Genomic DNA, 15,280 nt, shown 5'->3' on the forward strand with positions numbered 1-15,280 from the left:
GAATGAATCGAAATACATATTTAAATAGAACACAGAGATATAGCGAAAGAACATAAATTCAATTAAATTAACAAGTATTGAAATTATTTACATGTAGAATGGAACAAACTAGCTCGAGCAATGGTAGGTTATCTCTAAGAAGAGATGTGACAGTTACATGTCTTCTGAAATATCTTATAATGAGGCTCTAAGGAATTTTTATTATTGAGAAACAATGGAAAACCATAAACATCCAAAAACCCAACCCTGGGGATGAAGCGTCAAAAGTTTGTGGACCCCATTGGGGATTAGTTGGTACATCAACTTCCTGAGGTTGTTACTTTGGCACATGATCTCCATTTGATGCTTGTGATACCTCATTAGAAAGATATATCCAAGAACTAAAAAATTCGACTGCAAACCATTGCCACAAGCTATGGGTTTTCCTTTTTTCCAAAAAAATGTTGTTTAGGACCTCAAAATAGCTTTGGAAATTCATGACCCGAAAAACTTCCAAAACTAATAAATTGTGCTACAATTAAAGAAACTGAAAGAAACAATGTTGGGAGTCAAAATGGAATAGGCATGTGGCCACAAATATCCACCTAGATCACCAAGTATAGAAAACCATGATCCAAAGTAGTCATCTTATATGGTAGCATTGATTCAATATGTTGAATAGTCTGTGCTAGGACATTATTGTAAAAGAATGCAGACTTTTATTGATTTATCAACATACTTGAAGTTGAACATTTGATAGAGAAAATGCTAGTAAATGTATTGCACTTAGCTTCAGATCCATCACCCAGAATTAGTATATCATCAACAAATAGAAGATGAGTGGGTAGATGAGTTTTGTCACCTTGACTTGTTTAAGGCACCCTTATCTCTTCGCAACAATAATCATCCTACTTAATCCTTCAATGACTAAGAGGAATAAAAGCAGTGATGGTATACACCCCTACTATAAGCCTCTTCAGGCCAAGAAAAAGGAAGATGGAGACCCATTAATGAGTACTACAATGTTAGCATATGAAATACAAACCATTATCAAGTTGGTCATCAATATGTCCAAACTAATATGGAGAAGAAGTAAACGTAGGAAAGACTAGATCACTTTATCATATTCCTTGACAATATCCAACTTGAGAATGAGAGAACATCACTTCCTCAATTTGATAGAGTGAAGTACCTCTTGGGAAAATCATATAACATCGTTGATTGATCGACCTGAGAGAAACCCAAATTTTTCCCTGGAGAGAGAGGTAGACATAACATCTTTCATCCTGAATGACAAAACCTTTGATACCACCTTATATATGAGCTTAAAGATATTTATGGGATGAAAATCATTAAAGTTCTGAGGCTTTGAAAATTTAGGGATCAATGCAAGGAAGGTGGAATTGATTTCCCTGGACATCTTTCCTATCACCCTGTCCTCCTCAACTACTCTAAGGATGTCTCCTTCCATCAAATCAAAGAAATCCAGGTAAAAATCTACAGTCCATCCATTGGGCCCTAGACTCTTGTCCTTGGCAAAATAATTCAAGACATCCTTAATCTCATTCAGGGAAATAGGATGACCCAATTTAATAGTGTCCTCCTATGAGAAGATCCTAGGAAGATGTTGAATGACATGAAGTTGATTATGAATTAAACAGCCACTAGGATCCCTGAAAAGTTTTAAAAAGTGAGCTCTTGCTAACTTCTTTGGATCCTATTGAGAGGCATAGGAAATGCCCTCAACATCTGCAATTTCCCAAATGGCATTCTTATACTTCCTGTAGGAGGTGAACTTATAAAATAATTTGTCTTATGTTCACCCTTATCCAAATTTCCCTACTTTTGAGCCTCCAACATTCCTCCTCCAATCTGAGTAGGTTTTCTTTCCTTTCAAATAAGAAGCACATCCCTTTTTTCAAATCATTTGGGAACCCTGTATGAATAAAAGCATTTTGACATAAGTATATTTCGATTTCAATAGACTCTAGTTGTCGGTATTGCTCATGAATAAGGTTCTAGGCTTAAGCTTTTACATGAGTTTTTAAAATTTTCATTTTGATAGTCTAAGAATCCATTGGAGATAAGGAAAGATCCACTAGATAATTGTTCCAACATTCATAAACAAGGGACATAAAGGACTGCTCATTAAGCCAGGATATATTAAATTTAAAGGGATACTTTAAAGAGGATTTATTAAAATCTAGGTGTAGAAAAATACGATAATGATTAGATATGGCTTCATGATAGATCCAAGATCAGTATTTGTCCACTTTTTTTATTGTAGGGTCAACAATCAGGAATGTATCAAGACATTTTTCCATCCCCTCAACCCCTAATCTTCCATTTTTTTCATGTGGGTCCAAGAGGAGACAGACAAATGTTGATAAGGTGAGATTCAAAGATAATCCTAGAGATCACCTTTGTGCAAAAGGGTCAAGTCGAGCATTTCACCCCAAATCACTCTAATAGAAGAAGCGAAATTCAAATCACCAGCAAGGACAAGGGAGTTTTCCAATAAAATCCCATTATTGAACAAATGGTTCCAAAAGGATTCTCTTTCCTGATAGGGTCCATAACAATTAACGAGGATTATTGGATCGTCCAATCCTCTGAGATGGCCTTCCAGGAGAATACCGACCAAGGAATAATAAGGTCTGAAGGTAGCGTCCCTTGGGTTGCAAAGAAAAACAAGGCCCCTAGAATGACCACACAACCATCTGCACCCACAAAACATATAGACTATTCTGGGAAGATTTTGTGAAAAATATCTATGGCTTTTTTCGTAGAGACCATGGTTTCATGAAAGAAGATAATTAAAGGATGTTGAATAGACACTAATATATGAAGGGCTCAAATTTTGGGAGGACCCACAACTCCCTAGATATTCAGGGACATGATAATCATCGAGAAAATAAGCAAGAGGGGTTCATCACTCCAAGAGCCTTACGAGATTTAGAAAAATGCATGGATTCCATAAAGGGATCACACTGCGAGATATATTCTCAAGCAAGTTCCTTTTTATTCAAGTGTTTCTTCTGAATAATGACATTATTGGAGGATGAAAATTGTTTATCTTGCAATGGAGTATTGGACAGAGGGGAGGGGAAGGATGGAATGGATTCAGGGTTTAATGATGAGTAGGAGGGGACTAGAGGGAAAATGTTCTCTTGATGGGCCTTCTCCAAAGTAGTAGAGTTTTGAGGACGGATATCCTAGGCAGACTGTTGGCTTTCTAAAAACCAGTGGCAAATAGAGAGGATCTAGGGGTACGAGAAGAGCAGAGAGTAGGGTTTTAACGATATGGAGAAGAGGTATTGAATATAGTGGGAATGGGAGTGACAGATGGAGGAGGATGGTTGCAGACAGAATCATTTACAATAGAAGGATTCATAGTGGATGAGGGCATGCTACTAGAGCCAATATTATTAACATCAAATGGTTTAGAATTAGGGATTAAAAGGCTACCCATAATTAAAATATCATTTGTTTTAAGGGATTGTAAAAGCTTACCCGATATAGCATCCATGAAGACTAAAGAGACTGTGGTCAAAGAAGAAGGGTTCCTAGAGCTAACACACTAGATAGAATAGGGGTCCCTTTTCACTACAAATATCAAAACATTTAAAGATGGCGAAACCTCCTCCACTCCAGGCACATTCACCACCAAAAATACCCCTTCGATAGGCATGTTACCATGACAATCCCTAAGATATACATCTTCAACTTGAAGTTTTTTCGGCATCCTAGGTTTTGGACTGGATTGATTCCATCCAGTACAAGGCCGCTTCATCTTACACACGTCTCCTCTTTTAAGATCTCCATCTGAAACATCAATAAACTTCTGATTTGAGCGCATACGCTTAATACCTTGACAAGGGTTTTGATTACACTTCAAGCTCAAAATACTACATGTCACTTTTAGGTGTCCTATTTGGTGACAAGTTAAGCACCAAAATGGGACTTTCCAATAATCCAAGCATTATGTAAAAGAAGCATCACCCAAGAAGATATCCACTCAATAGGCAAACCCTTTTGTAGGTCCATCTCTACTAACACCCATAAAATTGCTTGTCGAAAGAAACCAAAGGAATTTCCTCAAAGAAAATGAACTTCCCAATATTGTTAGCCACTTTCATAATTATTTGCCTCGTCCATAACTCTAGTGAAAACCCTCCCAATTTTACTCAGAGGTAGTGTGACTTGGGTTTTGCAGTGAGAGGGTTAAACCCTATCTGCCATCTTTGCAACCATAAAAACCCTCGACCAATGACCTAAGCATGAGGTACGATAATTAGTAGATCACCTTCATCCAAAAAATGGAAATGAATTCAATTATTCTTCAAAAGGTTGAAGGTAAGACAATATCCAAGAAATGATTTCGAGTGGATTATTAACCAGGTTGATATTTGAAAGAACTATGTAATGAAACTTTCTCGTTAAGGCGTGTGCAGAGAGGCTCACAACACAACTCACTTCAATATCACTACCCAAAGAAAGACTAGGATTCTTTATACCAGGCCTAACAGTGGTATGAGATGACTAAGAGACCCCATCACAATGGAAAGGGGCAAGAAAGGATCCCAAGACTGTATTCTTCGCCTGCCCTCCTGACATCTCAATAACGACATCTGGCCCGCCTACAAGTGGCTCCCACATCATTCTCGGAGGAAATCACATAAGGTAGAGAAAACCCAAGGACAGAAAGACAAAGGTCGTCAAAGATATTAGACAAAACAATCAAGATGGGCCCAGAAAACCTAGTGAAACACCCCAACCCCCTTGGTCATGGATTATGAAATAAAATTCCATCCGACTACTAGTTGCAGATAACCGAGGAATCCAGGGTAGTAGGAAAGGGTTGAACAATGAACAGTGAATCACTCACCATTATTGTAGACCAGCGCCCCTCAAAATAAATAAATAAATATATATATATATATATATATATGATGAGTATGGATATTTTTTTTTGTTAGAGTGGTTAATTGTTAGTTAAAAGTTTATATTATTATATTTGATCACTTGTGCATTATATATATTTTATAGAAAGAAATGGGAAACCAATAACATTATGGAATATTTCCAATTAATATAATATTTATTAATATTATTCGAATTTACTCCGTATCAACCTAAAAACTAAATTCATAAAAATAATGCTAAATAATAATAATGTTTTTTAGTAAAATATATATTAACATCACATCTGTAAACTGCCAATATTGACATTAAAATCTCCCTTAGATAATGTCAACCACTTATTTTTTTTTTAAATATATAATTATGGTGGAAATAAAGAATTATGAGATAACAACTCTACTATTACGGTGGATGATACAAAATAAAATCATAGTAAATGTTGTGTGATAACGCCATTCCTAGGAATACTTTAGAACCCGAAAGTTTTCACAACTTGGAAAGTTCAACATTCTTTCGTGGAAAGTTCACCATTCTTTCCACTTGCCTATATGTGCTTGATGTGGGGTATTAGAAATATGAGCAATACAACTCTACGGATTAATTAATTATTTGAAAGACTAAAACTTACAAAGCTGGAATAGATGTGCATTGGAAAGGAAAGCAATCACCAAAAACTTTTGAGTGATAAAAACGTTATTCCAATCATCTGCATATTGCCTTTTATCAATGGTCTTGACTTGCATGCTATGATGAACTATCTCATTTTGGAGATGAGCAATGTTTTTTAAATTAATTTTAAAATATGAAAGTAAGTGTATGGAATTTAGTTGGGTAAGGAATGGAAAAATACTAGTTTAATTTAATCAATTAAAATCAAAATCATGTATATAATCTATTTCCTTTTATGAATTAAACTATTTAGTATAAAAGTTTATGTTTTATAAATGTTTTTAAGATTAAATGTCTCAGTATTAGGAGTAGCACACTTGTATTTATTGCTTATGCCTCTGCTCTTAGTGTTGCTATTAGTGTATTTACTCTTGGTGCTAATACTAGTGACCTTATTTTTTGGTTTATTATTAGTGCCCTACTTACTACTATTATTCTAGCCTTTACCATTGGTCTTTCATCAAATGTTGAGATGACTCCTCCAATAGGCATAAGTTTTAAAATAACTACAAAATTAGTTATTTCTTTGCACATGGATGAGGAGCTAATCTTATTTATTTCTTTGCACATGGATGAGGAGCTAATCTTATTGAAGGGATTAAAAATTTATGGTAATGGTAACAATGAATATTTTTGTCTTATATACTAATGAATATTTTTAGGTTGATATTTTAAGTCTAATCATAATATATAATTGTAATGGAAATGAATGGCTTGTTTTATCAAAAATTACATGAAAAGTCATTTTTTATTTTCTCAATGACAATAAGAATTGGATATAAATACCAAAGCCAAAACTTGAAAAAAGAGTTGATGAAACACATAACAAAGCTTTTTGGTCAAGTATTCAACCAAAATATGGTTGATTTTATGGCAAATGAGAATTTCGAAGCATTGTGAGACAAATACCACAGTAATCTCTTGCACTACCCTAAATATGAGCATCCTGCACTGGTTTCCAAAAATGAGTGGGATCCACTAATAAGGGATGCTAAGGAGGATAAGATGACAAAAAGGGGTTCTTGCAAAAGTTGAGAGCCACAAAAGTAAATATATTATTATTATTATTATCCAATTTTAAGGTCACAGCCAAGCGAGACACCAAATTGGTGTATGAGACCCTTTGTTTGTGGGACAAGGGACCCACCTCCATGCAACAATTTGGCTGTTAAGTCTACGAAGGCATACATACTCTGACCCCCTTTGTTTTTGAACATGTGATCTCTTAGGAAGAAACTGAAGCTCATATTAGGCCCACTCAAGCTCATATTAGGCCCACAATAACTATGCATTTGGCCTAACTAAATAAATCACACTTACATGCACTTGGAACTTTTTATAAGCTCAAAGTCACTTTGAAGGCCACAAAGGCTAGATTGGACAAGGTTGGATAACACAAACTTAGCCTAGGAGGTTATGTTAAAATAAAAGGGAGATGTGTAAGTATTAAAATTTAAAAGCTTTCATTATTAATTTTTTACACTATAATTTTAAAAACTTTCATTACTAAATCATGTTATATTATGATGTGCAGTCAACTAACTATGGTGTTATAGCCATCTACAAGGATCTTAAACTCATCTTGACAAGAACATATAAAACCTTGGTCAAACATAAGAAATGAAATGCACATAACACTTCTATTATCAATAAGGAAGTAAATGTGTTAAATATATTTTGATTGGTTAATTATAAATGGGTTTAAGGCTTATAAATTATAAAAATAACTATAAATGATGTTGCAAACACATGAAAATACCCATTTTCAAGGTTATTGGTGGTGATCTGATCAGGTGCTCATTGTTTATCTCAAAAATCAAATTTCTCATATCGGCTCGATACCTGAATGAATGCGTCTCTCTCGTCAAGACGATCACAACACAATTTGTTTCACTGAAAACCGAGTCCGAGTGAGGGAGAAAAGGCATGTTGTTCGTTTTCCTAAACAGCTAAAAAAATAGCAGAACAGGGCAGGATGATGACATGGTAGTACAGTCAGCATGATGGGAATCTTCTTCAATTTTTTACCAATGAGGTTATGACAAGTGTCACTTCAGGATTCGCCAGTTTGGTTGTGTGAAGGTGAAATTGCCCAATGTCCTCCAAGGTGGAATTATGAGTTCATGGTGAATATTATGTGGAAATTATTTTTTTAGAAATATATATATAAATGATTTTAATATCATATATTACATTATAATTATATATATATATATATATATATTATATATTATATATAAATATTATTAATTTCGAACAAATTCCAAATCGGCATATATATTATACAATGACACATTTTATGGTAGGGTCAAATTTTGAATTATGTCCCAAAGGCATTGAATATATGTATATGGTGGCAAAACACATGAAGAGACGGGCAGAGGGCAGGTCGAACCTGTGATCTCCCCCTCCCAAATCCATTACATTACCATTGAACCATTGACGGAAATTTTAAACAATGGCCCCAAAACTTTATCTTATGCCTATAGTGTATGTCAATGGTGGAACGGAGGGGACCAACCCCCTCACCATACGACCACATAATATAACCCTGGGGTAGTGCTAATGGATAAGCGTGCTTAGAGCATTGTTAATCCAATTTTAAGTTAATTAATCCATTTTTAAGGTTAGCGACAATTTTGGAGGCGTGTCAATTTCAGCGGAATTGCCAATTTTAATTGTGCTATCTGGAGTCTTCACCAATTTTAGCAGGGTTTCCCTGGGAAACATTGAATGAAGCGTATCTTGAGCAATTTTCAACCAAATGGAGCTCAGAAAGAGGTGTTCTTAGCTAATTTGGACATTCTGAACACATTGGTGCAGGTATCAGGAGCCATAGATCTTTGTAAACAACATATTTTCCACATTGAGCTAATACAGAGGCCCAAGCCATGGAAGCTGGACCAAGGAGATGTAGCCCAGGAGGGGTGAAATCCTTCATCAAAACATTGTGTTAATGTGTCTCTTTTATGGTTTGTTACATTGTACATGTTTGTTGTTCAGTATTTTTTTCTGAAGCTATTTTTCTCATGAATGCCTTTTAAAACTTAAGGAAATTTACTTGATTGTATGCACAAACAGCTAATGAAACCTCAACACAAGGAGCAATAAGCATGCACATATTTATAAATCTATAATTGTTATTAGCATAACAAAACTAATCATACAAAAACAGATCAAGTTGGTATCAGAGAAAAGGTTGAATTGCTTGATTGCTTGAGTTTGTGCAATTAGGGTTTTAATGGTTGCAAAATTGTGATGCTTACAAGGTTAAAGTTGCAGAAAGGATAAGGGAAGCTATTGGTTGCAACTCCTAAGGTAAATCCCAAAAGAAGGAGAGACACAAGGCCACAATCTCCACCACCCAAAGTTCCAATTCCAGCTGCACTTGAAACTCCTCAAGTTTTGCGTTCAACTAAGATTGAAGAGGTACATGCAGTACCAATTTCTGAGCCTGAATCCATAGCCATTATGTCTAGAGAAAGAGAGCCTGAAGGTCCTGTTGACGGTGTTGGACCCGCCAACATGTTAGGGGATTTCCTTGGTAAGAAGTTCCAATTAGACCTCAGACTATTTGGTGTAGGAGTTCGAGTAGTGGGTTGTACAATATCTTCTTGACTGCGATTTTGCATAGAGGCAAGTAAGATGTCCCTGTCGGTAGCAAAGGTGTGACATATGCAGTAAGTCAAGGAAGGTGCATGAGTGATTCTAAAACACGGAGGGTGAGGTGAGTTCACCCCTTGGAAACTTGTGATAGCACAGAGTTAAGAAGGGAACACACAAGCAAATATGCACCACAACATGGAAGGCAATTTAGCTAGCAATCTAAAGTGATGGTTAAACCAACAACTCATTTCATTAAGATTCATACATACATATATAGAAAATAGCTACACATGCATGCGTAAGCAAATAGATACATATATCATTTAGAGTAAATAGATATCTGAAATACAACACGAAATATGCATGAAATGTGTTGGCTATGTTATATTAAGAAGTGTATGTTCCAGTCATACAATACATCCATGACCAACCACTAGTTCTGATGGTGGAATGTTATAGTCATTGTCGCCTGCTCCTCCAAAGAGATATACTAGCTTTGTGCCATGGAGAAGCCAAGGCTCATTACAATACTGTCCAAGATTTCTCTAAGATGCTCCTATCCAAAGCTTGGTTGACCAAAAGCCTTTACAATGAGTTATAAGGGACTATTTATAGAAAAGGGTTGGGTGGCCCTTGACATTCCCCTTTGTGGCAGTTGACCTACCCTCATGACTCTTCATCTACTCTATGATTGTTACATCCAACTATTGACATTTGAAATTCCACTTGACAAGACGCTACATTATATTTCACATGTGCCCATGTGAGACAAAATGACTTGAGCAAGCCATGCAAGACATCAATGATGCTTGGACCATTGTGGTGAGACCAACTCTTTGACATCCTTGTGATGGTCGAAGGTGATGAGTTGATGCCAAGCTTGGTTTTCCATGATGGTGTCCTTGTTCTCAATGGTGACATCTTACTGAAGTGAACTCTTGCCTCCATTGCATCTGGGTACACTGATATGGCTCCTCCGTCCAACTCACCTGATAGCATGTGCATGGTTGTCATGAGTGCATCTAGACCAACACATACTGATGCATAGTGTCTATGCTGATCTCCAAGCATGTGATGGTGACCATGTGCATCAACTTGTCAAAATACATGTTCAGCTCTAGTTGGACTTACTTCTTGCCTTTGCCTCGGTGAGTGTGCCATATGGGTGGGATCACATACGTGTGCAGAATGAAATGCATGTTGTTAAATTCCCTTGCATGTGATCAACAACACTACTCACATTGTCTTCTTTGTGCTAGATGCTGGGATGGATCTATAAATTGTATGGGTGCAATTCCATCAGTCTGTGCATGTTGCACCCCCTGTTGTACTTGTTCCTGTTGCAACTCATTCTCTCGTCCATGCAACTCCTGTTCTTCCTTGAGTTGTTGCTTCAGCACATGCAACTCCTTCTCTATTCCTTTATCTGCCTTAGTGCGATCTTTGTGTCATGCCGTCACCTAATAGCCTCAATCTCCAAAGCTGCTTTCATCATGAGTGGATCTACTTTGAATTTGCAGCTTTGCTCCACCTCTATGTTGTCAATAACCTTCCTCTTACATTCGTTGTGTGCAAGTGTGTTGCCTTCTATTGCTGTTGATGGTGCTGCTCACTGTGACATTGTTACCATTTCATCTTGATATCCTTGTCCATTAACAACTTGATGTCTTCATAGATAGGCAAGTTCATAGGCACTTGATCGACTACATCCCCAATTGCACTCTTAACGGTGTCTTTGACTCTGCTCTCCTGGAAGTCATTATACCTATGCTGCTGGGAGGTTGATGAACACCTATGATGCCTAGAGACATAGCAACACTCATGGCAAGCAATCTGTCGGTCAAAAATCAAAACAAACTTGAGGACTAACTTGCAACATACCTGAGTGATTGAACGTGAAGGTTACATAATTTTTGCTGGGAGGTCGGGAGACTGACTGCCAAAACTGTGCAAGGCACAGTCTAGGCTATGGGGAGGCTTACTTCCTGTTGGAACAGTGTAATGCATAGTCCATCCTAGCCCATTTGAGGACTGAAACTATGCAATGTGCAATTTCAATCAGCAGTAGCAAACTGCATTGTGCAGTTTCTAGGGCCAGTAGGACACTGCCTCCAAGAATTGTGCAATGCAAGCCTGGAGGTCAGTGATGGGCTAGAATTGTGCAATTTCTAGAGAGAAGGTACAACCTTCGCTTCTGGAAATTCACAGTGCTAGTTGGGCAAGGCACGATCCAAGCCAAGGCAACCCAGACCGGTCGACGGGTGGCTGAAAACGTGAGAAATCTGAATGCATGATGAGATGAGTGCAAACAGGAGTGAATGATCATACATGCAAATAGAAAGTGCAGGATTCAGAAAATGGGAAAGAATGCATGTGTGTGAAGCGAGTCGCCACAACAGTTATTGTCCGTGAAAAAACAGTGTCATGCATGCGACAGTAGTGAGATGTAGACGAAAACTGAAACGGTGCTTCTACAAGCTAACATACATCAAAACAACAGCAAGCTCTCACTAAAATCAAGCAGAAAACACTCACACAAAAAGAAACACAAAAAGTTTTAGAAATGCAACGCGAGACATGAGAAGTGGGCTTATCCTGAGCTAGCTGAGTTGAATGTGCCGACGACTCCTAGATGCAATGTGGGATGTCAAAGTTGCAAGGTCGATGTGAGGAATGAACTTTGTAGTGTTCGGTTGATGAGTTTTGACAAAATTGAGGTTTTAACGCACATGCCACAAATCTAGGAAAAGTGACACTTGGCAGGAGGTTACTGAAATGATCCTTGCATGTAACCTCCAGCTACTAAAAATAGATCCCTGACTCAAGGGATGCCTTTGCATGTTGCCTTGGGAGAAGTAGCATGCAAATCAGTTTTTCTCAGTCCTGGAGGGAACCGATCAACTTGAAGGCACATGCATCGGTCTGCAAGCCTGGGATGAAAATTTGTGCAATTTTTGGGCTGAGCAGAGATGGTTATCCCAGAGGGTCAGACCTTGCAATTTTCTCAAGGAAGCCTGTCTGACTACATTGAGCAATTTCTAAGCCCAGTAGGTTGTCTAGTTGGGTTTGTGCAATTTCTACTAGCTGTTGGGCTAGCTGTCCTGGAGGGATTGTGCAATTTCTGGGCTAAGTAGTTGATTGTTGCCCATAATTGTGCAATTTATGGGTTGAGCAGTCCTGCTAAGCTGGATTGCGTAGTTTTTCTAGTGACGGTTGACAAGTAGGATTGCGTAATTCCAGAGCCCAACAGGTTGTGAGTCAGGATTGCACAATTTCTAGAGGGAAGGTTGGTTCCCCTCCAGAATTGGATAATTTCTTGAGGGAGCTGCTCAGCCTGCAGCTAGACCAAGTCCGAAGGAACAACCTATGAGGGGGATGCAACAAGCCATCATGCACATGCTGGAAATATGCTAGAAAACCTTTGAAGTGTGCATAATTGACAGTGCAATACATGTTTCTGAGGATGGTTGGTAGGAAGGCTCCAAAACAAAGCTAAGGAAAAATTTTGGAGGGTGGTTGTAACCGCTACAACAGGTCCCTCTTCAGAAGAGGAATAATTCAAGAAATATTTCTATACTTTGACTGAGATGGTTAAAGTCCTCTATGAAGAGAGGAACACTAGAATGATTGGAGAGAGTTCTAAACCTCCACATGGAGAAGGAAGCTTAGAGGACAAAAAAGATGAGAAGAAGGATTCCAAAGGGAATGGTGGAAATTCACCTCCATCTCCACCATCCTCATCATCTCCATCATCTCACGCAGCATCATCTTCCACTACCACCACTGAAACTACCCATACTCATTCAAAAACCCCAAAAGGAAAGACTCCATTACTAAAATTGGACATAAAATTCGAACTTCCCATGTACAATGGAGAGGTAAATGTAGAAAAGTTAGAAATTTGGATTCGACAGTTGGAGGTATGCTGCAGAATTCAGAACCTTCAAGAAGACAACATAAAGATACAGTTGGATTCATTGAGGCTAGAAGGAGTTGCACTAGTTATGTGGGAAGCAAAGATTCGAGAGGAAACGAGAATCCATGGTAAGATATCCATCACTTGGGTTGAATTTGTTTCTACAATTAAAAGACATTTTTATCCTTTAGCCTATATGCAAAGAGCCATTATGAGTTGGCAGAATTTTAGGCAACCTAAAGGTCAAACAATCCAAGATTATACACAAGATTTTAGGAAAAGGGCTTTGTTATTAGGAGTGAATTTGAATTCCCAAGATACACTCCTGAAATATATTTGGGGTTTACATTCCTATCTAAAACATACTATCCTTATGTTTAATCCAAAAAATTTAGATGGAGTATGTGTGCAAGCCACGCACCTTGACTCTAGAGGAAAGTACATTCAGGAAGAGGGTAGCAAGAGAAATCCATTCAAGGGTAAGGAGAAAGAAAAGGGTGGAAAAGGGAAGGGAAAGAAGAATGAAAGTGTGAAGAAAGAAGGGGAGAAAATCACATGCAAACATTGTTCCAAAGAGGGGCATGATGAATCCCACTGCTGGAAATTGCATCCCGAATTAAGGCCTAAGAAACAAAACAATAAGGGAAAAAAGAAGACGACTGCTACCACACAACATGACCTTGGTTCAGATTTTGGTGATGAGACCAAGATTTCAGCCATGGTTACAAAAGGAAAAGAAATTGTTGCAAGCACTAGTTCATCACATAATCAAAACAACACTGCAAAAGAAGAGTCAAGAATAGAGTTGTTTTCTTGTTAGAGTGATTTCAAATCATACGAAGATTGATACATTATTTGATAGTGGGTCACAATCAAACTTGATTTCAGAAGACTTGCTTAAAAAACTAAACCTTGAAAATGTACCTCATCATAAGTCATATCCATTGGGTTGGATAGTTAACAATACAAACTTACAGGTAACAAGGAAGTGTTAGTTCGCCATTACTAAAAAGTTCATTGATGAAGTTGAGTTAGATGTAGTTCCACTTGACATCTCAGGAATCATTTTGGGTAGTCCTTGTTTGTATGATAAAAAATAGTATTTTATCACCATGAAAACAAATACATATTTCTCAAGAATGGGGTGGAGCACATAGTGAGAGCCCAATGAAAAAAGCTAAACATTTCTTTGGTTAGTGCAGGGAAAATGAAGAGACAAGTAAATGCAAGTAAAAATTGTGTGCTTCTCATGATCAAGAAAAAGAATGATATTGATTATGAATATTTTGAAGGTTGTGATGATAAATTGAAATCTGATTTGTTTGATGTGGTAAGCAAGCATGGCGAGATGTTTCAGGAACCAAATGGGTTACCTCCCAAGAGGGGTGTTGGGCGCGGGATCCCCCAAGGGAAGTTTTAGGGCTTAGAGCCTAGATTTTGGTCCAATTTTGTAATTCCAATGTAAAGACTCTGCATTTTGTGGGCATGGAGTGCATAGTTGTTAAAAGAGTCATAGGGTTGTTCACCCATATTTTGATAATGTAATTTCGGCTGTAGAAAATCTACCCATGGTCCATAGACCATGGGATTGTATAAATAGAGTGAAGCTCTAAGTAGATAGAATCAATTGACATAGATCGAATAATGAAGATATGATGTATGCGAGATAGCTCTGAAGTGTAAGTCTAAGTTTTGGGTCGTAGCGTAGGTAGAGGCTCTGCAGCTGAGTGCGCAGAGGCCTAGTAGTCCGCAGCTGAGTGCGCGGACCCCTGCAGTTGAGTGCGTAGGGCAAGTCGAGTCTGTAATCATCTAGAAGTATTAATAAAGAGAACTTTCTATCATTTCTGCGTCTTTATTTCCTGTTTATGCATCTGTTATATTGGGTATGAATTTCACTTATAATGCTTATATGATGCGCAAATGTGTATAACTGTATTGGTTAAGTGAACGCAAGTAAGAACATTTGTTTACGTGAAGATAATTAAGATCTATCAATAAGATAAGTAAGCTACTTAATTAGCGCATTTCGCTACCCTAGTAGCGTGAAAGGACTTCAGCCCCTGGTTAGGGCTGCGCGAAAGGCAATTGTAACGGATTGTAAAGGTACTGAAGGATATACTGGAGCATGAAGCACCCTGTATGAAGGCAGGTATAGTTAGAATAAACCAACATCACAACCATCTCAAG

This window comes from Pinus tabuliformis, chromosome 4_1 (assembly GCF_031772625.1).
Source record: "Pinus tabuliformis cultivar Carrire ecotype Pingquan chromosome 4_1, CPIR1, whole genome shotgun sequence".
NCBI classification, from domain to species: Eukaryota; Viridiplantae; Streptophyta; class Pinopsida; order Pinales; family Pinaceae; genus Pinus; species Pinus tabuliformis.